The sequence below is a fragment of the Myodes glareolus genome, chromosome 13 (genome assembly GCF_982192425.1).
Source record: "Myodes glareolus chromosome 13, mMyoGla1.1, whole genome shotgun sequence".
NCBI lineage: Eukaryota > Metazoa > Chordata > Mammalia > Rodentia > Cricetidae > Myodes > Myodes glareolus.
The window spans coordinates 56,574,366-56,599,607 of NC_142038.1; positions in this window are offsets into that span (position 1 = coordinate 56,574,366).

The window sequence follows — 25,242 nt, forward strand, 5'->3', positions numbered from 1 at the left end:
ATGAAGACATCCTGGCCCCAAGTGTCGATAGTGCCCAAATTTAGAAAGCCTGTCTTAAAGGAACAAAGCGATGACATTAGGATGGGCCCATAAAGAAAGGCAACTCCAGAAATCTACGCCCATGCACTGGCTCTCTGTTTTCTGTTCCATCCTAGCAACCTCAATCTCGCGAGCAGCCAGTCTGGCCCCAGTGGTGTCTGAAATATCACTGAATCACCAGCCACTATTCATCTCACAACAGGGCAGACGTTTAGAAACCGTTCCATCAGAGGAATTTGAAACCTGCCCTTTTGCTTCTTTTCTAAAGAAACAATTTAACGATCTCAGCTGGGGCCTAATGAGCCAATGTCCACATCAGAAAGCAGCTCTGTTTGTGACATGTTTGACAGAGTGTGAGAGGAAAATGGGAGGGGGGGGAGAGACGCTGGAAGGCTAATTGAGCACTGCAGCTGAACAATTCACCGATATGTCGTCCTTCAGCTAAAGGCTGTTATGCTTCGTTGGAGCCAAAGACAGACTCCGCCATGAGGGCATCACTTTTCTCTATGAAAACTATGACTTGAAGCACAACAAAAATGTGGAGCTTTGGGCAGCATCATGGTAGTCACAGCAGCTGCTGTTGAAGAGTGTCAGCACCACACTTGTGACCTGACTCTGTTGCAGAGCGTACTAGATGTAAAAGGGTGTGAGGTGCTAGCACTGGGCTGTGAGACTGAAGAATCAGAGAGATGGCTGGGCTAGATCTAAAGCAAAGTCTTCATGCTGCATTTAGATGAGGTTTGAGGCTCACCAACTACGGACTGACCTCTGATATGGCTGCTCTAGTTAACAACAGGGTAAAGCATGTGGATGACGTCAGAGAAAGTCAACCACTGAGATAGGAGACAGAACTGAAACATCTCCACACATTGTACCCCAGCTCTGGGGCTCTAGCAAGGAGAGGCCAGGACTGGTCACCAGTGCTGTAGTAATTCTTCTCGCAGATCCAGTCAGACCTGAGTATGAAGATTTTCCCACTAGTTGCTTGGTATCCAGACGGTTCACATTTCTCCATCTTACTGGTCTTTCTGAAGATATCAATGGAATTCAGTTATATCAAGCTTAACATAAACTCACACATAAAAGTTACTTGTGAAAAGTGGAGGGGAGTGGAGAAAAATATATAGCTCAATACAAACAATCAGAAAAGAAAAGAAAGAAAAAAGACCTGGGATTGTGTCCCTATTAAAATGAAATGCTTGCAGTGGAATATTTGTAAACACATGGTTGAAAGTGACTAGGAAAATGCTACAGGTAATCACATAAAAGAGTTAGGGTTTCCTGTCCTCATTATCCTGCATAAGAGTAACCAATGTAAGAATGCAGCAGTACTGGGAAGAGGAGCCAAAGGGGAGGATGTGTGTACTGCTTCAGCTTCGTGAATGGATTGATGCTAATATTTAACGGGCCAGTCATAAAAACCTACATACTTGAATTCTTATTCTCTTTTCTACTGTTCCATATCCTCTGACCCCACAACACAACAGCAAGGACCTCACTAAATGCTTCAACTCATGCTTGGACATTCCTATTCCTGAAACTGTAAGAATTAAATGCAGTTTTACCTCACTTTGTGTTGCCTAAAATGGAACAAAGAATTTGGAGGCCTCCTACTCCTGATACTGCTGAGAAATGCCTGAGAATTTAATTATAGCTGGATTATTGCTAGTATGATTAATATGATTATTTTAGGAAGGGATTCTAACTATATGGCCCATCATAGGAAATGAATATTTTTATTATTATTTCTTTTATTTTTGGTATTATAATATACTTAACATCATTTATCCCTTCCCTTTCTTCCCCCTCAAATCTCGTTGCTCTCTTTCAAACGTATGGCTTCTTTTTCATTGTTATTGTGTTGTTATCTACATTTATGTTTACATATCCATATATTTTGATAACTACATATAGAATACATATGTATTCTTAAATTTAACCTGGTAAGTCTGTACAATGCTACTTGTATAAATGTTTTCAGGGCTGGCCATTTGGTGTTGGGTAACCAATTGGCATGCTCTTCCCTGGAGAAGGCTATTTAACCCACTCTCAGTATTCCTTAGTTACCTGCAGTTCTTAACAAAAAGTTGAGGCCTGGTGGGTTTTCATCTTCCATTTTGACATATATTTTGTTATCCATGCTGATTTCATGTTTAGGGGGTCTTGTTGGTGAAATTTGATGGGTTCCGAAATTACTAGAAGACAATCTCACAGAAAACTCCTTCGTCCTCTAGATTTAAAATCTTTCCACCCTCTATTTCACAATCTTCCCTGAGCTTTAGGTACCATGTATCTATTCGGAAACATTTAGGTAGATGAATCAATACTTGTATTTTGGTTGGTTGTGGTTTTCTTGTAAAGGCCTCTGTCCATTGAAAAAGAAGTTTCCTTGATGAGGGGTGAAGACTACACTTCTCTGTGGGTCTAAGGAAAAATGGTTTTAATGTAGCTGGAGTTTATACCAGTTTACTAAAGTGATGGCTGTAAGGTCTCCATAACTTGACTAGCCCTGAGCAACAGGCTAGATTTTCAGCATGTTTTTCCTCTTGTTGAGTCTGTCTTAAGTTCTAATAGAGAGAAATCTATTCCAGTTAAGGCATGTGTGCCATACTACACCCTTAGGGTTATCGTGCCATGTGATCCTTGTTGTAATTCATATGTGCCATACTAGGTAGGACCTTTGGTTGCCTCCCTCCTTTGGAAGATTTCATAGTGCCTTCTACTAGCATGAGAGCTAGTCCTCATGGAGAAGACTTTCGTGTTAGTTCCAGCTCAGGGACCTCTGGGCCCTATGTTTGAAGAACATGGAGTCTTCGGCAATGGAAAATTACCCTCCATCTCTGGTGGCAACCAAGGGCAATAGTAATAGTCTTTATAAAATAAAATAAAACCATGAACTTTAAAGGTAAACAGATGGAACTATAAAAGATCATATACAGTAAGCCAGACCCTGAAAAGGACAAAGTCACACGTTCTCTCATTGGAGGCGCCTAGCTTCAAATCTTCAGAAGTGAGTACATAGACTGGAGAACCTGCAGAAATCAGTCAGGGAACTGCTGCTGGGTTAGATGGACAGGGTAACAGTAAAGAACTGACTGACAGGAGCCAGGCAGTAAGCGTAGGTGGAACAGCTGAGCTGAGAATGCTGGGAGGAAGAAGGGTGGATTCAGTGGACTTGACAGGACACAAAGGGAGCAAGGCATGCTTGAGGACAGGTGAAGCCATGAGCCACATGGCAATACATAGATTAGTAGAAATGGGTTAACTTAAGTTGTAAGATATAGTTAGTAATAAGCCTGAACTATTGGTCCAGCATGTATAATTAATAATAATATTGTCTTTTGTGGATGTTTTGGAAGCAGCCGCTGAAAATGGGAAAACAACTCCTACAATACATATAAGGTTTAAAGAAAATTTTCTCATCTGGGCTGACAATTCTCCTTCTAAGAGTTAAATACCATTTAACAAATCCTACTACTAGACATGAGAAGCCTCTTTTAAGTTGTCTGTCAGTGTTATTCAAGAGGCTCCTAAAATAAAACATAAAGAAAACAGTTGACTTAGAGTTTTCTTACTTCAGATCGAACACAGAAAAACAGTAGTACTTTGTAAAAGGTGCCCAAGGTGGTGTAATTGTTGTTTGAAAAAGTGGCAAGACCAGCTAGTTGGGTAAAGATGTATGGATTAATTGCCGAATCTGCATCTCACCTGCATCTTTTATGTGACAGATATGAATGCTTTATAGGTAATGAGGTCCTCAGCAGGAGAGTTATAGCCTCCCAGCCTGACATTTGCAAAGCTATAAAATGTAAGGGGGATATTTTACAAGTGAGGTGAGCTGTCCTCCTGCATATTAACACAATTAGGCCTCCATGCTGCATGTGGAGTAAACAGTATATTTATAGCATTAGGATTCTGGAAATGATATTAAGCAGACATTGCAATTTGCATTTTAATTTTCTTACAAGAGAATCTTTCTATTTATCATAAAGCATCCAGGGTCTGCAATCTTTTTAACTTTTCCAGCAGTCTCTGTCCCATGCTGTGTTTGTAACAAGGCTAGCAGTTCTGATGGGACACACAGGTCTGAACATCTACTGTCAGGAACTGAGACCAAAGTGAAGGGCTGGTCAATATTTCCCGGCTGCTTTTCTTGAGAGCTGGGAAATGCCTGATGTCTGCTCCCAAGCTCCCTATCATCAGTTTGTTTACAATATTTGGCTTTTTTCTGTTTCTTGCTTGTCTTCTTCCCTAAATTTTCTGGAGCATCTAAGAATCTGTTTTATTAGTGTAACTCTTCAAATGTTGTTATTGACTGATATGAAACAGGATGGCAACTCAATTTTAAGAAGGAAAGGATATTTAAGTATCATTTCTCCTTCAATTATAGGGTTCTGTTAAGAACTTGACCCTTCTACCTTTGTGGGGTAAACATCCTGAATTGCAGAATTTAAACATATCTTCCAGCTCTCTGAAATTCAAACCTGAGGCGTCATCAAGATTGTGACCCCTAAAGTCCTGGAAGTCTCATGGGAAATGTTCTCTTTTTTTGCTGTTTCTAGCACTTGGACTCCTAGAGACTCTTGACATCACTCCAGGCTCTATTATGCTATGCCCTTCTTTTGCTGTCCGTGTTCCTACTTTTCAAATACGGATCTCTGTAAGGTTGTCACCTTATAGGCTCTCCAAGCAATCATTTTATTTTCACATCATTCTAATATGATTTTACTTTAGCTTATTTATATCTGCACAGGTCCTTCTTATAAGGAATGCATTCAGAGATATCTCTGGTAAAGACTTTAACATACCCTTCTCAGGGACAGTCACACATTTGCATAATAAACATAAATTCTCCACCTACATTCTGTATGAGAAAGAAAAATTATAGTCACAGTCTAGATGAGTACTTAGCAAACGAGGGGCCTCAGTAGCCTGCCTTACAGATAAATATCAAGCTCAATTCTGTGCTGTTTCAGTGGGGTTTTTCTGTGTTAGCCACAGTTGCAGAAGGTCTGAGAAGACCAGAGTAAAACCATTCTTCCATCCCTGACAAATCTGGACTACATTTCTCATCTTTCTTGTGTCTTTTTTTTCTACCTAAATGAAGATTCTTCCATTTAGTCAGCCGTTACCCTCCTCAAGTCCCATTCCATGTCCATTTTGTTCTCATATTTTATTATGAATTTAAATTTAAAGTTTTGTTTCCTCTATCTCAAAGTCATCTGTCCCTGGACAACTCATCTCTAATTAGAGAAATCTTAACTTTCCTCAAAAGGTAGGATAGGCATCAAGAGCCAATGCATAGATAGAATGGGGTGGCATTTAGAAGCAAGTTGACTAAGGATATCACCATCAACAAGAGTTACATCTTGTCTAACAAACCTTTGTGTGATGATACCATGGTCAGACACAAGAAGTAGGAATTTCTGCTTTTGATGAGCATCAGGGTTATCTGTTTTCTCATCATGTAGCTAGTAGATTTCCTACTCAGTCTGTGCAGTGGGGGAAGGAAAAGTTGTAGTACACAGAAAAGACACTCTTAGCACCCTCTTGTTTCTCAAGCAGCTTTTCTGCCTACAGAAGAGCAATTGCTGGACATGCAGGGCACAGTTAGCTTGATAGATGAGCAAATACCCATTAGGCATGTGAGAATTATCTATTTCCTTCATAAATAGCATGGAAGAGTTCTTGGGATACCAAGAGTAGGTTTTCTTTCCTGTGGAATTCTATGGAAGTAAAGACAACTAGAAGAAAGTTCTGTGTAAAAAAAGTAATGTTTTACTGGGGAGGACCATCCTAGTGTGGAGATTTGCTAATATGGCTTCAGAATGTACACTATAATCAAAATCCATATAGCAGGTGATCACAAGCTTCTTCTTTGACTCAGCATATAGAGCAGTCCCTATCTATAGAACAATTTTTACGTGTTCTGGAAAATAATCCATAATGTAAGTATTTCTATGTGGAAATATGAAAAGTAGAGGTTCTTTGGGAAGGTAAATAAGAGAAAGTACAGAAATTAAGGGAGGAGGGTAAAATAATAGTAAGGATATCCTAAAAATCATATGTAATCATACTATCCAATATAGACCTAAAAATTACATATGCATTTTTATAAATATACATATAGTTACATTAAAGGCATCTTCTTATCTAGACTGACAATTATCCAAGAGCCAAAGACCACCTAACAAAAACTCCAGTACCAGACATGAGAAATCTTCTTTTGAGTTTTTGGGCAGGGTTACCCAGGAAACTTCCAAAAAATACAATCTACTGCTCATGTCCTTGGTTGCTCCCAGAAGTGGAAGGTAAGGCCCCATTGCTGAAGACACCTTGCACTTCAGACACGAGGCCCAGAGGTCCCTGAGCTGGACCTGACTTTGTGATATCAGAAGATATCATGCAAGCTTTCAAGGGAGGGAATCAAGCAAGCATCAGTTCTACCTAGTAGTGGTGCCTGTGAGCCATAACAGTGATCAGCAGGACAATAACCCTAAGGGTGCTGTAGTAGCACACATGTGTCTCTCTCTAATTGGACTTAAGACCCACCCAAGAAGAGAAAACCATGTCTGCTGCTGGAAACCTATTACCAACTACTTAGGGATAGGAAAGTCATGAATTTGGCTTGAGAATCTAAAGCTACCATATTACTAAACCAGTATAATTCTAACTACATTCTAAATATTTGTTCTTATGACTATAGATAAGTGTAGTCTTTACCCCTCATCCAGGAAACTTCTCTTTTCAACAGACAGAAGCCAATAAAGAATATCACAACTAATCAACATGCAGAGCCTAGTCCCAGTGGACACATCTACAAAACATCCCTGCACTTAAAGCTCAAGGACCCCTACAAAAGAGGGAGTGCCAGAGAATCCAGAAATTTACTGTGAGACTGTGTCTCCTTGTCACATCGGAAGCTACACCCATAAAGATGCACCAGCATGACTGATTAAAGATAAGCTGAACATGGACAGCAGCAATAGATCTGTTGACATGAAAAAGAAAGAGCCCAGGAGGCCTCCGCCCTACGCAGAGAAATACAGGCAACTGTGAAATTAAGAAATAGTCTTCCCCAGGGAAAAACATACCAACTGGTTATCTAACACCAAATGGCCAGCCATAATACACACACACACACACACACACACACACACACACACACACACACTAGTAATTATACAGACTAAACAAGTTGTATATAGGAATATAGGAGTATATATATTGAGTATATATATATTTAAATACACATATGCATTTGATAACAATAAAAGAAGAGGCCATTAATTTGAAAGAGACCAAAAAGGTATATACGGGAGGGTATGGAGGAGGGAAAAGGAAAGGATAATTGATGTAATTATATAATAATCTCAAAAAATAAAAATGGAAAATAGGAAATATGATTCTATGGCTTTCCACCTCCCCTCTCTTTTGTTATAGCTACTCTGTACATAATTATTTATTAACTCTTTAAAAATCAATAATTTTTTACAAAGCCATTCTTCCCTCTCCAAATAGAAAGTCAGTTTTATTAGTTTGTTTTTTTTTACCTCATTCAGAGATCATCTACTCACTCCCTAGAGCTTTCTCTGCTAATCCAGCCTTCCTAGGTAGCAATGATTTCCTTTTACTATGTATAGTAAAGTATACTATACTCTGTATAGCACAAGACAAAAGAGCAATGTTTGCTTTCAGGGATAATGGTATGGCAGTCTGCAACCAACTAATGTGCAGAACACCTCTCCTGGTCATATGTCCTCAGTTGCCTATAGCTCTTTGTGTAGGATTGAAGCTTTCCCCCATCGAAGAGTTTGACATGATTATATATGGTTTGGGACCATGGTCTATATTCTGTCAATTATATTTTAAATAAACGTTGATTGACTAGTAGCCAATCAAGTAGGCAGGAAGTAGAGGTGGGACAACCAGACAGGAAGTAGAGGTGGGTCAATGAGAACAGGAGAATTCTGGGAAGAGGATGCAGTCCTGACCTGATCACAGATGAAGCAAGATGTGACTGCCCTGCTGAATGAGGTACTTAACCACATGGCTAACACAGATAAGAATAATGGCTAATAAGGGGTTATATAAGTTATAAGAGTTTATAAGAAACCTGAGCTAATGGGCCAATCAGTTTATAACTAATATAGACCTCTGTGTGATTCCTTTGGGACTTAATGACTTTGGGAGCCAGGCAGGACAGACACCCGGACAACATACATACACACACACACACGTGTATATATATATATGTATACACACACACACACACACACACACACACACATATATATATATATATATATATATATTAAAAGGCCATGGATCTGAAAGAGAGCAGGCAGGAGTATGTGGGACAGTTTGAAAAGAAGAAAGGGAAGGGAAAAGCATAGTCATATTTTAATCTGGAAAAGAACAATGTGACTTTAGTTATAAAAGAGGATACACGTGAAAAATGAGACCATTCAGCTCCATGTCTTTGTGTTCAGAACTGTGAAGCAGGCTTTACATGTATCTTTTTCTCTTTTATTTCGTATTTATTGTTCCACAAATTTGAGAAGTCTTCATTGTTGGCCCAGCACATGCTGCATGCTGAGGACACAAATGTGAATGTGGAGCCCATGCCCCCAGATCTCACTATTATGTCTGCACATGTGGATGAATGCAGTGACTGTGGTTTTATACAAGCAAGGTGCAGAAAGATTGAGAGAAACCAAGTGGCTAACATTCAACAAATGATAGAATGAGCAAACACACTAGGAAGTTATATTATATATAAAATTGCCAGAAAGGGCTTCCAGGGAAAGTGGAAACCTGAAATGAATTATGAACCATGCTTATATATAACTGCTGCAGGCTACAAGATGGGGTATTAGGAAGTGTCATCTGTAAAAGGAAGGACCTGTGCTCAGGATCTGGCAAGCGTCCAGCTTGGTCATCACTAGCTACAAAATTTAGTGATTGATATTTCAAGAGGCCTGCATTTAGTCCACTTTTAGCTTCACAAAAGAACATGAATACCCAGAGGGCTTCATTAAATGGGTGTGAAATATGTTGTAGCCAGAAACATGACAGTACTTTCATTCAAGTTGTAGTACATTTACATATATCCTGAAATGGAAAGAGAGTCTGGGTTGTCTACGAAGATCTCTGTCACCTCCTTCCATTTAATGTGATTAAAGGCAACATTTGTTAGCTCCAAGGAGCATTCACTGCTGGGGAACAACAATTTCCTTTTGCTCGACATAATAAGGGACAAGGCAAAATAACAATACAACAGCAGTTCTAAGAGAACCTGGTGGAAAATGAGAGCATATTGGTGTTTCTTTGGGTTCAGGACAACTGGGCAAGTTGAGACAGATGTCTTTTTTCTTTCATTTTGTTTCTGTTGATTGTTCTGTGTTCTGCCTCTAATTTCAAGATAGATGCCACAGAGCTTGGAACTAGACACTTGCCTACTTCCTCTGTTCTTATCCCATTGTAGACTGAAGTTTCTGTCGCACCCAATTCCACAACCGTTCAGTCCCAAAGAAACTCACAGAGGCTTATTATATTAATTATAAACTGTTTGGTCTATTAACTCAGGCTTATTAATAACTAGTTCATACAACTTAAATTGACCCATAATTCTTGTCTATGTTTAGCCACATGGCTAGGTACCTTTTCTCAGTGAGACGTTCTTATCTTGCTTCCCCTGGGTCTGAATGGTGACCACCACGTGTTCTGCCTTTTCTCTTCCCAGACTTCTTAGTCTGGTTGCCCCACCTATACTTCCTGCCTGGCTACTGGCCAATCAGCATTTTATTAAAACAATACAAGTGACAAGACTTTAACAGTGTACAAAAGTGTTATCCCACAGCATCCCATTTCTTCTATTTCAATGGTGTGATAACTTTGTATGTGTATAGAGGGATGGAGGAAAGGAACTGGAGAGGAAGCAATCTTTAAGAGCTATTATGAAATGAGCCTTGTCAGTTCTGCTTTGCTTAATTGCTGGTACAGAATGAGTAAGCCAATTTTAAATGATCAGGCTGGAAAACGGAGTGGCAGAAAAGGCATGAGGGTAATAGGAATACTCAAAGAAGTACTTGGAAAGTTAGAATAATTTTTTTCACAATCTGAGAAATGAATTCTTATTGTGCACTTTAAAATGTTGTGTATTGATTTTTGTCTTACATATCTGGGTGGTTTCAGAACAAAGAAGTTTCATGAAGTATTTATGTATTTAATAAGCAGGCTCAAAAAAATCTCAACTGAATTTTATTAAGAATTTTATATGCTTGCTAAGGTTCTTCTGTGTGTATGTCATTATTCTGACAGAGACACAAAGGAGAGTAGAGCATTCAGAGTCACGGCAGAAAGCAAGAGTGCACATAACATTTGTACTTGGCAGTACAGTCAGTGAAGTTCAGTTCAGTAGAACGAACTGAGCATTTGCCCATAATAGGAGGGCATATGAGAAAGGACCATATGAGAGGAGGACCATGTGAGAAAGAGCATGGGCTTTTTCACTTCCTACCTGAGATCTTGGAGACTTTATGAGACTCTGTTCCTTAATTTGCAGGTTGCATGTGTGGGAAGCATTTTCTCAGGCTCTAATGTGATGATGACATATGCCGGATACAGCATGTAGTAAGTCAGAACTGAAAACATACCAGAGGTTCTTCCCCGTCCTAAAACCAAGTTCCTACATGCAGATTCCAGAGACTACATGCCTTGATTTGAGCTCCTGGCATCTAACAGCAAACACTCCCTTTTCATTTTAGTAATATCCCTTACCATGTCCCTATCCCCAATTTTGTCAACAAAAGCATGCTTAACCTTAAGTCAGTCCACAGCAATAAGTTAGCAAAAGAGATGATGGCATTCTCCCACTATGTGTGTCAGAGCTCTCCACACCCTTTAGCGAAGTGTCCACACTCAAGTCTCTTTCTTCTTTTTTTTTGTATTTATTTATTAATTATGTATACAGCATTTTCCCTACATATATGCTTCAGACCAGAAGAGGGCACCAGATCTCATTACAGATGGTTGTGAGCCACCATGTGGTTGCTGAGAATCGAACTCAGGACCTCTGGAAGAGCAGTCAGTGCTCTTAACCTCTGAGCCATCTCTCCAGCCCTCTTAAACTTTGAGCCATCTCTCCAGCCCTCAAGTCTCTTTCTTACTCATCATACTATCTTATTCCAGCCTCATTTCTGTATTCTACCCATAGACCCTCAAATATTACGTTATTGTCGATTTTCTTGGTTCTCCTGCAGAACTTGCCAGTAAGACCCTATTGCTAAAGACACCACATACTTGAGTCACAGAAAGGAAAAAAAGTCAATGAAATGATTCCTAAAGACATTCTTTTCTACTCACAGATTAGTGCCTAGCTCAGCTATCATTGGAGTGACTTCATCCAGCAACTGATGGAAACAGAGACAGAGATGCACAGCCAAACACTAGGCAGAGCTTGGGGAATCCTGCAAAAGAGGGAAGGAAGGATTGTAGGAGTCAAAGGAGTCAGGATGCCACAAGAAAACCTACCAAATCAACTACTCTTGGCTCACAGAGGCTCACAAAGGCTGAACTGACAACCAGGGAGCCGGCAAGGGACTGAACTAGGCATTCTTTATCTGTTATAATTGTCTAGCTTGGTCTTCTTGTGGGCCTCCTAAAAGTGAAAGCAGGGGCTGTCTCTGACTCTGTTGCCTGTTTTGGGGACCGTTTTCTCCTACCAGGTTGCCTTGTTCAGCCTTAATAGGAGAGAATATGCTTTTGCTGCAACTTGAGATGCCATGGCTGGTTGAAGTCCATGAGAGGCTTGCCCTTTTCTGAAGAGAAACAGAGGAAGAGGAGTGGATGGTGTTGTTGGGAGAGAGGATGGAGATATGTACTAGTAGGAGCAGAGGGAGGGAAACTATGGTCAGGAAGTAAAAAAATAAATAAATAAACAAGAACAAGGAAGAGGTCAGGCTGGTACTAACCTGAAAGCATCTGCCCTCTTGGGTAGCTTTTACAGTGTTAGGTGGTGTTATGCATCCTTAGAGAGGAGAAAACTAACCTCCAATCCTAATTCTAACCAACCCTTAACTATGAGCTATAAGAATGACATGCTTGGCAAAACAGGCTCACTGGTGCAACGACAAAAATGTGGAGAATAACATCTTTCTGTCTAAGGTTTTTCAAGGCCTGCCCCACAAGGTGAAATGCATAACTGGCATTTTTTATTAGGACCAAGAACCTGTGATTAGAACAGCCATGGGCCCTAGGGAAGAATCTATTGTCTTTATTCTGCTAAATGGCCACAGTGTTAAACTGACTCCCAATAGCTGATTTTTATACCCTAGATTAGTCATCTCTAAAACCTCTCATGAGAGAATCTTCTTTCTTCAGTTAAATGGTGGTTAGTGCAGAAGACTAGAAATGGTCAAGGAGCAGAGAACAAAGGACTGAGGAATGTTCATACTCCAGTGTGACATGTATGTCGCACCCCTCTTCTTAAGGTTCAGGAATCATTGCACATGAGAAGGCAGAAAGATTTTAAGAGCCAGAGGTGGTGAATTACTATAAGAAAACAATGTTCTCCAGACAACTGGGAAGCTGCACACGTGAACTCCCAGTTGTGTGACAGCATGCTCTAGACCCGTGCCAACTCAAGCCAGACAAAATCCCAGCATGCCAAGGGGAGATGAATGTGAAGTATAACCCCTAACTGGGGAGCTACTAGCAATTGACAGTTGCTGAGAGAGGGAGAGTCAGTTTTCTTTAAGGGGTAACCTTGGTAGGTTGGTCATGCTCCAGCAGAAGACCACATGTCCAAGAGTATAGGAAGCACAAATTGGACTTCACGGGGGTTGAAACTGAAAAGTTGTGTTGGAACGGAAGGGAAGGGAATGGAAGGGAAGGAAAAGGATCTTCTAAGAGTCATGAGAGAGAGGTGGCTATGATCAAAATAATCAAATGATATCTCCAAGAAATAATAAAAATATAAAAAAATAAAATGAAGATAAGCTAGTAGTCCCAGGACAAGGATGCTTTCCTTCTGGGTAAGTGGGTAATCAGACTGAAGTCAGAGATCAAACAGATACAGAAAACAAGACGTTTTGAGAGTAGAATAGGAACATATCAAAGAAAGAATAACACATTCCAGAACAAAGTCTCCTGGTCATATGTGGAGGCACGGCATCAACAAGAGTCAGGCAACTCAGGGGGTTTCATTAGTGCATAACACCCTAAAGGTTCCAATATTCTTAAGAAAGAAGGGAGGGAGGGAAGGAGGGAGGGAGGGAGAGAGAGAGGGAGGAAGGGAAAGAGAGAAGCAGGGAGATTTAGAGGAAAAACAAGCAGGAGAAGAGGTACAGAAAGGAAGAAGACAAAGCACTTCCTTGGATCTTACCACTGGCCAGGCCTCTTGTAGCATGAGAATATGTGGCTAAAGTTCAATTGACAAGGCCACCACAAAGGAGCAGGTGATGCTAGGTGTCACGGTCAACTCTTTTCTCAGCTAGAGTCCTTTCTTGTTTCCTGAGACTTTTCACCCCACCAGGTTCCATCATTCAGTTCCCATGGCATATTCAGCCCCTCACTGTACAGCAAGAGAACTAGGCATATACAGGTTCATTCAGAAACATTGCATACAAAGGAGAGGTCCTGGCAGTCACGCTGCTTCTTATGTGCCCCACAGGAACTGTGGCTAGGCAAAGGGAGCCTTAAAAAGGAGAGGCGACAAGTGAGAAAAGACATGGTACACTTTTCTTTGCTCTGTGTGCCTCTCACAAGCAGCATGTCCACCTAGCCAGAGGAGCCAAGGTCCTGTTCATCACTTAGTTCATCCCAAAAAACCTGTCACTCATCTCCGCAGAAGTCAGGATTTCCAAAGGAAGACCTAACAGTCTCACCTCCAGAGCAGATGGTTGCTAATTGTAACATGTAAACAAACAGGCAAGGAGCAGGTACACCTTGCAGCTGTGAGTAAGATTAATTTTCAGGAACATCAGGGGCTCTGGTTTCCAATTAGTGGGGAAAATGTGGTCGAGAGTGCAACTGAGGGAGCCCTGCCAATGAGGTCGTGTGTGGGGTCAGGCATCCAGACTGAGGACCCCAGATCCCATAGGAGGAACTCAGGAGCCACTTAACCTTGTCGCCTTTGTTTTCTTGTCTTTGAAGCAGTGGGTAATAAAAGCCCTCTGGTTCTTCACTGGGTTTTATGTAAGTGAACTAATTAATGAGTGTATAAGCCTAACACAACAATGCAACATGTAATTGAAAACTTTAATCATCACAGTAATGATCCAATAACAGTAGCTGCATAATGACATAAATAGTTGTTTTAAAGTAAAGATATTACCATTTTGTTATTTTCTCTCTAATCTGCATTTTCAAATGAGAAGAATATGTCATTGCAGTTTTGCTTGCATTGTTCTAATGTTTAAATTCTCCAACCCTGCTCCTATATGGTTTTTGTGGTGGTGGTTTGACAATGTAGGAATTCCGGAAGATTACATTAATAACCAAACACTCCAATTAAAAGCTTTTCTGCCCAGGAGTTCTAATTCCAAAGTAGGTGGTCAAAATCTGACTACCTCTTCCACAGTTGGAGAACTCATTTGAATTTGCTAAATTATATAATGTTAGTTCATCTCAGTTACAATTTCTCAGTCATCTGTCTCCTAGCTGTTCTAGTAAGCTTATGGTTCACCTTTCCCCACTTCTACGACTTTAAACAAGTTGCCCCCACCATTGAAAACCTCTTATCTCCTTCAGAGACTTCTGTATGTCTGGAGAGTTTCCACTTCTTTAATAAAAAGCAAATGAACACCGTCCTATGACCCTTGCACCGAGGCCAACACCAAAGCCAAACACCCTCTCATGGTTCTAACTCTCTTGCACCTATAGGGAGTTGATTTATTTGAACTAGCACACATTGTTTTCATTTGCCAAGTACTGGTTCTATTTATTAACCAAGAGACACCTTAGCAACTCAGGAATAGAATTTTCCCCTCTATTGTATGCCTCTCTCTTCTCAGTGCTCTGAATGAAACAAAGTGAGCATTCAATAAGTATTTTAGCATTGATAAAGAGCAGACAAATCCTCTGTGTACACTGTAGAATTATCACAGATTTGCATTATTAGTTGGTAACTACTGTATTAGGTAGGACTATAAAAACAATGGCTTTAAGAGGTGCTCTCAGCCTTGCTTCAGTGGCAAACTAAATTTGTGCTTAAATCCACTGTCAGCCTGGAAAGGTTTCATACACATTAATGCCCATTTTCTTTCTCACCTCAAAATTTCACCCCTACTGGAGTTGTACCCAACTCCTCCAGCTGCCAGAATCACCCCACTGCCTTGAACCCATGTACACCCCTAAGGCTTTAATACCACTCAAAAATAAGTGGTCTTTCCATTATGCCTGAGAAATGCCTACCACCCTCCCTCAGGTCAGTCATATCTGTTGAGCAGATGCCTGTGGCACTTTGCACCCCACCTTCAAGATGTGCCTCTCTTGAGGTTTTCTGCTTTCGTCAACGAGCCTAAATACATGTGCACATATCACCCCATTAGAGTTGATCCTTCTTTACAGATAATGACAGTATTGGGCTCTTTCTTGAAAGAGTAGGTCTTATTTCAGGGCCCAATACATTATTCGAACTCAATTAGTAGTCAAAGGAGTGCATGACTTGGCCTTAGCTCTGCATAACAAACTGACTAAAGAGATGAGAAAATTAGATTCTTAATCAGTTACTCATTAACTGATTAAGGCATACAATTTTTCTATTTATCTTGCCTTATAGTATATACCTGCATAAACATTGTATTTGTTTTTACTAAATTTATTACCTTACACTATATTCCCTGAAAAACATAGGTCTATGGTTCACCCTTGCTTTGTTAACAAGGTCCCAAGACAACCCAGTTAGGTTCTGCTCTCTCTGCCCGAGGCTGAGAATCATTTCCAGATACCTTTTAAAAAGTTCTTCCTTGCTGCACTACTACAACCAATAAATGGAAATTTCTTAACCACTCACATCTATTTTAACTATGGCTTGGAAAGTGTGACGAGGAATAACTGTGATTTTGAGGATCCGAGTATATGTGTAGCACATGGGAGAGCTTGAAGACTTCTAGATATTGAGAAAAGATAAATGACTAGGATAAAAGTTTAAAACCCACTACCTCAGCATCCTTTTCCAATCCAGGCAGTTTGAAAAAAAAAGTCTTTTTTTTTTTGTACTAAGACTGACAGATTTACGAACTTTTTCATTTCTTCTGCAAAAGCTTATCATGGACCAGCTTAGAAATGACTGCTAATTAAACCAAGTGTGAACATTGGTGATACAATCTTCTTCTAGAATTGTGTATAAAAATGAGAGACTGAAAGATTTCTTTAACAGTGTGAAGTGTGACATTTCACTTTTAAGGAAGATTTTGAGCAAAGCTGAATATAAATTGAAATACATTTTTACTCCCCCCATGCATGCATTTCTTTGCAATCAAGACGACACGTCCATCACTGTCACTGGGCCCACAGCATCTTTACCATGCCCTGTATGGCCATCACTAATTCACTGGGTACAATGGTATTTCTCTCCCCAAGGCCGACCAGCCAGCAGTGAGAACGTTGTGGGTCATCTAAAGGAAGTAGTAAGGGGCATTCTGTGAACAAACCTCTCAGCGTCCTCATCTACAGCATCCGGACTTGGAGCTGTTCCTTTGTCACCATGTGAAGGAAAAGTGTAGATTTGTCACTGGGATCAAAGCTCTGCGTTGTTCACTAAACCCAGATCACAGAGTAGGGCAACCACACATGCCCAGATCACAGAGTAAGGAGGCCACATATGTCTTCTTTGTGGTTTTCTCCACCTTTTTTATATTTGGGTCAGAAATGTCTCCAGAGGGTCATGGCTGAACACACTATTGCTCAGTGGTAGCAATGTTAAGAGGTGGGATCTAGTGGCAGCATAAAGGGAATTTTGAACCTCCTGTTCCCTTTACTTCTTGTCATTCATTTTCTTTTTTTCTTTTTTTTTTCTTTTTTTTTTTTTTTTGGTGTTGGATTGGCTGCTAACATGAGCTGCCTTGCCACAGGGCCAAACAATGGGATCAGGTACAGACTGGAAACGCTGTACCTCTGAGCCCAGATACTATTTTTCTTTAGAAGTTGATTTATATCAGGTATTTGTTACAGGAATGGAGAGTAACACAGTGTCTACTTTAAAGGGCTACAGAACAGTCACCCAGAACAAGTCATACCCAGGCAGTAAGAGGCAAGTCTATACAAACAAGTCAGATTCCTTCTAAACTAGCAGGACTGTTTCCAAATGATTCTGCTCACTGAGTTTTTTGTCACCTAGTATCCGGGTCAAGGGAGATTTCACAAGCCACACAGCAAAACCACCTTTAACGTTATTTTTCTTATGTGTTTGGGTTTGGTTTAGAAGAAAGTAACCTTTGAGCAAGGTTGAGGAACAAGGCTGTGGTTGTGGGAATTTCTACCACTCTTTTGGTCCCAAAGCAGCTTCTTAACTTTCATTTTGCCATCATAATAGCTTGCTTAGACTCTTGATACACTTTATATGCGAATGGTGGAAGCAAGATCTTCTTGCAACAAGAAGCCCCTGCCTGTTGCAATCAGGTTTTTCACTTTGCCCCCTCCATATAAACAAATGCGGCTTATATTAAACAGCAATCTTCACTGCTGCCACTGCCTTGAGTCTTGGCAGTTCTGCCCTCCACTCTCATGGGAAGAATCCATTCCTCCCGCTGCAGAGACAGATAGCCCGTGCCCTTCAGCTCCCGCTGGAACTGAGTGTGTGAGTGCCCTTTAACTTTAATCCTCTAAAGAGGTTCTGTTGGACAAGTTCATAGTTTAAAATATAAGCATGATGAAATTGTCAAAATGTTCTCTACTTAAAATATTATTTTTCCCATGGCTTATAAGATATAAATAAATCCCAGACTCTCCCCTGATTCAGCTACTCCTTTCTCATGAGTGTTACCATGAGCATCAGTTTAGCCTTTAGACTTATTACAGATCGAGGTCTGATGTGAAGAAAACTTGGTGGAATCTTAGCAGGTAGTTCATGCTTATTTTCATAAATTAGTGATTTTTTTGTCAGAATACTAAGTAAAAACTAAGATTTATAAAAGTGTAGAATATGTTGCTTGAAACAAGATATGGATTTTGTTCCTATGGTGATACTTATAAATATTTTGAATATTGGGAGTTTTAGTAGAATAAGTAAGTCTGTGGCCCCTGTAGTGAGCACTTGTATGAAAAAAGCATTGATTTGGATTATGAATTCAGTAACTTAAAATAGTGAATCCCTGCCCTGGAAGTATAGGGTCCTTGGGAGGCATTAAAAAAGATTCTAATGTGAATCTTTAGAAAATATCCCTTTTAATAGATTTGAAAGAAGTTTCTAATAGCCCTATGGGTGTTTAAGTTATGGAAACAAAGGTTTTTTTAAATTCTCTTATTTGGTGCAACATTTAATTTTTTTAGGAATAGCATTTTATGCTTATTTTTGACACCAAAGCTTTAATTTCCAAGAAGAACTGATTGCTGTTTTCCATATGTTGTTAATGTAGATGATGGACAAAAAAGTTCTTTAGGCATCTTGTCTTCTTCTCTGTCATCTCTCATCCACAGGCATCTACTGAGGACCAGCTGTGTGTCTTCCCATCCCTAGGTGCTGGTGACTAAAGTGGGGGCTACCTGAGTCCAGGGATTTTGCTTTTACAGAGCTTACACTTTCTCTTAATGGAGTCTCATTGTAAGCGGGAAATAGGTAAATGGCAAGTAAGCAAGAACTTTGACAATGTGGAAGTTTTAGGAGAGAGTAAGATAAAGAAGTCTAATGTGAAGGAAAATCTCTAAAGTGTCTCTCAAGAACAGGAGTTTGGAAAATATTTGAGCCATGAAAAAGAATCTTACAAGAGAACCAATGCCTGGTGAGCAAACTGGCTATAAGAAAAATGTTCCTGAGTCTTGGAGAAGCCGGGCTCTCAATCAGAGATGTTCATCTTCCTAGGGCCTCTCTAATTTTCTCTCACAGCACTTCTTCAAGCAAATCCCCTGAGTGGATGCTGATGCTTCCTCATTGTGATTTGAATAAGAAATGTCCTCTATAGGCTCAAGCTTTTCTTCCCATGTTGGTTTTGGTCACCATATTTTATCACAGCAATAGAACCCTTACCAAGACATACAAGTACCAAGACTAGACATGGCTTGTCCCACGCTTCCTCTCGCCTGCAAGAACCACGCGGGACACAGGATCCTACTGCAGAAAAGCTTTATGCCTCTCGGGAGCTAGAGCATAAGCCACATGGCGGAGACCCCGATATGATGGAACCCATCCCTTATAAAGGAAACAGACCCTGCTTCGGACGTGTCACTCTTGGATTGGTCCGCTGCTCCCAGTCCCAGGTGATACCTTGGGAGTAGTGGAAAAATACCAACACGTGTGAGCTTTCTAGCTCACCTGGCAGTGCAGCGCCATCTATGTTGGAGAGTGTGGTTGCGGCCTTCTACATCTCCCCCTAATTTTACTTCTTCGCAGAAAGGCAACTCCCTCGGAAGGTAAAGATAGAGGTCGCACTTCCCAAAATGAAAACATTAAAATGGGCTTACACGGAATCTGCCCCTAGGTTCATGACACCTGGAACCTATCCGGCCTGCCCTCTGCCATTTTTCTGGGAAAGGGAACATACGGCAGGAAATCCTTATGTAGGGCGACTTATCTCTCAGAGAGGGCCATTCTCTGTGCGATGTTCTTCAGCTCGACAACCTTCAGGGCTAGCTAAGCCAAGCACTCCACCCTGTGCCATGGACCACAGTCCTAGGGGTGCAGGAGCTGGTTGGCTTAAACCTTACTGCTTTAACATAGATAACCACATATCAGAAGAGGCTCCCTGTTCTAGGGCAGCCAGCGCTGTGCAAAAACCACTTTGTCCCTAAGACTTTGGGATTTGAGTCAGCAGACCATCCAGAGGAGAAATACTATTCCTTAGCAGGACCGTTCCAAAACACTTCCACCCCCACCCATTCTTTGAAGTAGGGGATGAAGGACACAATCCAGGACTGGAATTCTTCGGCCAAGCTTATGTCCACTCGCGTGGCGTTGATTGTCACGATGGACCGTCTCAAGGAGGACAGCAAATCATCAAAATTCTCCTGCAAGATACAAAGACAATTCTCGGGACAAGTTAGCCACTTTTATAAAGTTCTCATATGGTACACTGGTCACACATAAGGCTGGAGTTTTCCATTCACAGCCCAATTGGGCAAGCTGCCATAAGATGTCCACCTGTTCTTTATTCTACCTGTAATAGATGTATCTATGGTAGCCTGTTGATCCAGGGCTGTAGCCACTGTGGTAGATAACTGATTGAGGGTCTCTGTTTTCCATGGTAAAGGCCGTGCTGCCATTTAAAAAATTTATAGTGAACAGAGCCATGGCAATAGCCATTCTTGGCATCGGGGGCAGTTCCATTATTCCCCCTTTTTTCGATTTTAACAAGAACTAGTAAGTTCTCCAGTCCAATTACCTTGAAGATAACTAGACAATTGCTTAATAATCTGGGATCGCAGGGGCGCAACTCTCCAGCTGCATCAAGAAGTTTGTCAAGATTAACCTTAGTATCTAATTTTAATTTGAATAACCATGGCATTTTGTAACCTGTCTTGAAGATACCCATAGTGTTTAGCAGAAATAACTGACAGGATAAGGAATACTGATAGCAAGCAACAACTGACAAAACAAGGGGAAATCCAGCAGCACAGCAATGGCACAGCAACAACAACACTGCAATGTACAGCAACAACAGCACAGCAATAACTGACAGACCAAGGGCGGGAGCTGGACCATCCCTCAGGAACCTGCCAGCTCCGCAGCAATCAGGTCAGACAGCTCCATAGCAGAGGCTTTGTCCTCAGGCCTCTGGACAGATGAATCCACAGCATGAATAATGTCTAGATGTATGTCAGCATTCCTAGAAAAAAACATCTCCCAAAATAACATTTAAGAGTATTAAAAAACTCAGTGTAAAAATTTAGCACAGTCAGTACTGGAAGTAGGCTGGTCTTGAACTTAGAGATCTACAGGTCTCTGTTTGTTGATATTAGATTTAAGATTTATTGGTTCCCGTATTTTTTGCCAGTACGGTGGCCTCGGGCTCCAGAGCCCGCCCGCCATCCAAGGGCTGTGCGCGGCCCTGGGCCTGCTCGCTGCGCGGATCCCTGTGTCCCAGGTCAGGAAGTGGCGGCTCCACCCCCAGGCGCCCCTGCCTTCCCTGCGGGGGCCAGCCCAGTCCTCCGCGGCTGTGTTGGTGGGGGAGTGTGGCGGGAGCCAACACCCAGACCGAGGCAGCACAGGCGGCAACATCTCAAGGTCCGCGCCAGAGCCGCTGCGGCTCAAGGGGCCGATGGGAGAGGCGGCGACCAGGGCCGCTTTCCTACTAGCCAACTCTCAACATCTGTGCCACAGCAAAAGCGGCTGTAGATCCAGCCAACCCAATCACCCCAAAATCCAAGGGCCCTTCGCATCCACCTCCCTGCGGATCCTGAAACACCAGACAAGCCAAGCGTATACACAGCAATCTTTCAGGAGGACTTGAGTTCTTAAAATCTAAGCAGTTCTTAAAAACTTAAATCGCACTATGTAGATGTAATACGGTACTGCCTGTTTACTGTGTCTAAACCTTAATTGCGCTTTTATTATGATAATTACGACCAGCCCTGCCTGAAGTCAGCATCGTTTAGCATAGCCAAATGGAACCAAGCCATTTTAGCCTCAGAGACCCTCACAGTCCCAGGTACATTGTAAGCCCTCTGGCCCGGCTGCCTGTGGCACCGCTCTCACTCTGGGCACCGCCGTGACACCCTCCAGGCCAGGCACCAACCGAGCCGCACCAATTGAGCCAGCGCAACGTGCTCCCCACCACAGCCACCGAGCAAAGCTCCGCTCCAGCTGCCCTCCAGCCCCAGCTGCACCCATTCCGAGCCCAAACCGGTGTACGGAGCAAAGCGGAATTCAGAGAAGCAGGCTTGTTGCTCTGCTATCACTGAAAGGACCTCATTTAATCTTTTAGGGAATTTGGGCGTCGTTAATCTCTCTGGCTGCTTCCTGCTGTAATTGGGCCGTTGCATTCTTAGGGGTATTTAGTACAACATTTCAGGAGGTCTCGGTGATTCAAACCACATAAATCCCAAGTACACCTTTAGGCTCTCATCCTCCGTGGAGGTGAAAACAAAGCCTCTCCTCCAAAACATCATATTCTTAAGCCCATGTTTTAAATTTAAACTACCTTTTTTAGCAGTTCCTAAATTCAAATATCTTTCTCCTGTCCAGTACATAAAAAACAACATGAACAACATAACATAAAGCTTTTGACCTTGTAAATCAGCCTTCTCCCCCATTTTTACTTTCTTAGAATCACTGGGGGGTCCTTTTTAACTTATTTTCTTTTCTGTCTCCCCCATTCTTTACCGGAGGGTCATTTTTAACTTATCTGGGTGCGCGCACAACCTCCCACTGCTGCTCAGTTTCTGATATGCTCTCTGGACTTTAGAACGTACCTCTCTGAGCATGCATGCCTGCAGTTCTGAATTCTCCTTGTGTCCAAGGGGTCTCCGGCGGTGCGAGTAGTTGTCAGGGTCCCTCGGCGTCCTGGGGTTTCGAGCACCAGTTGTCCCACGCTTCCTCTCGCCTGCAAGAACCACGTGGGACACAGGATCCTACTGCAGAAAAGCTTTATGCCTCTTGGGAGCTAGAGCATAAGCCACATGGCGGAGACCCTGATATGATGGAACCCATCCCTTATAAAGGAAACAGACCCTGCTTCAGATGTGTCACTCTTGGATTGGTCCGCTGCTCCCAGTCCCAGGTGATACCTTGGGAGTAGTGGAAAAATACCAACACGTGTGAGCTTTCTAGCTCACCTGGCGGTGCATCTATGGTGGAGAGTGTGGTTGCGGCCTTCTACAATGGCTGAGATAGTTTGTGTTCCTACTTTTCATCTTGCATATCTAGCACCATTGTGAGACGTACACAGATAGTAGTTACACATGCATCCTGGATTCAAGAACACACATATGTAGAAGTTAGCTCAATTCGGAAAATAATCAGTCTATCTAAAAGATAAAACAATTATATTTTTATTTATTATAAGAGGGAAACTCACAAAACAGGAATGAGAAGTCCAAGCTGAGCTGTGCTGCGAGGGAACCACAGGGGGAGAGCACCATTTTCTTCTGTGCCAGAAAGTCACACCCTAACTTGGTCCTCTTAAATTACCTCTTAAAGATAACTGGGTAGCAAAGCTTCCCCATCACCTCCCTCTTTTGTCTAAACAAGAGCAATCCAAACCCAATACAAAATTATATTCAATGGGAACAAATATGAAGTATAAAATTACAGCCAACATAAACATTATTAAGCAAGGAACATATGACAAATGTTTTAAAAAAATTCTCTTCCAAAGAGTCTAAGTCTTGCATCGGAAATAAGCTTGACAGAATCATAACAGGAAGGTAACGATGACTATCTAATCTTCAACTCCATTGAAGAGATAAGAAGTGAGATAATATTACTTGAGTGTAGGAAGTGCAATCAAGCATCTTCCAAAGTGGACAGTATATGACAGAGACAATTGACTACCTGAGCAATCACCCAATGTCTCATTTGCAATGTTGAAGCAGCCAGCTTTGACTAAGGCCTAGCATAACTGACAGACCATTTTCAGAGGCAGGGAATTTTTCAGAAATGCCTTACCCTGTCTTGGCACTCCTTTTCCTTGTGTTCTGCTTATCCAGTCCAGATACCATGTACTTTGTCAGTGGTTGAGGCATGGGCAGTTCCTTGTATAAAGGCCAGTTGTGCCAAAAAGTAAGCAAACTCCAAGTGGAGTGTCTTCAGTGCTCAACATTCTCTCGGGAATAGATTGATGCTGTCAGGAGCAATCACGTCTTATGTCAACAGAACCCTAAGTTATTTAAAGGCCATGTTATACAGATCCTTGAAGATGTTGAAGATTAGCTATCTAGGCAGAATACAATCTCTATGTATCTAAAGTACCTAATTAATCTGACTATTTGTATAACTAATATGAACAACTATTGACCTACGAAATTTAATATCTGTATAACTTAAGGACTAGGACTTCATGTCAGAATATTAAATAATCTGTAAACAAATATACAGCAAATCAGAATAATGTCCTCAAAATGTAAACAATGTATAAGTATCTTGATCAGAGGTAAGAAAAATATATAGTGCATTATGAAAATACATCCTAAAAGTTGTACCAGTATACAAAATGTCCCAAACAAAGGTGGAACATGCATATATACAATCTATCAGAATAACTTTGCATAGGTGTACAAATATTATAAACAGAAATAACAAATATAATTTGAACTTGTATCAACATACAAAAAAACTATACCAATGTAAATTATCCTTAAATAAGAACAACTCACAAGTATTCACTCAATTACCTGCTATTATTATCCCTATATATTTTCCATCTCTGAACCTACATAGTTTCCACCCCAACCCTGTACCTTAAACAAGTAATAATCAACAACCCCTAAATGGTGTTCCCAACCCTGAGGTCAAACATTTTTGGGAGAGGGGATGTCGTTCTCTAGAATTGCTTCCCACTGTCATGGGGGAGATGCTTTCTTTATGGGATCCTGCAAAAGTAAAGTGGTGGTTAAGTTTCAAGATTACTGTCTAGTTAAGTTGAAAATTATTTCAGAGCAGTCAATAGAAGTTCTTATTTGGAGTTCTGGCCAGAATGTCATGAAAAGGTGCACCATTTCAGCAGCTGGTACCCAAAAAACCAGACTTACAGTAGTGCCATCAGCATCATGATGTCATCTCAACCAGGTGAAGCTATTGCTGTGGGGCCCCGTCATCTTCCAGGAAACTCCAAAAATTACTGCAGGAAAACAATCTGTAGGAAACTCTATTGTTCACCATGGAAAACTTTAGCATTATTCATATAGATAGACATTCAATGAAGAATACAATATAGACAAAATAGACATGGAGAAAGTAAAATTTTTCCTAAAGTCTTCCTTCTGTCCCACATTAGATGGCACCTGACATGAGACAGAAACTCTGAATGTTCCTTTTAACAACATGTTTGGATTTAGAACAGAGCCATAGTCCAGCTGCAAAACCAGCTCTATATATTCATATATAAT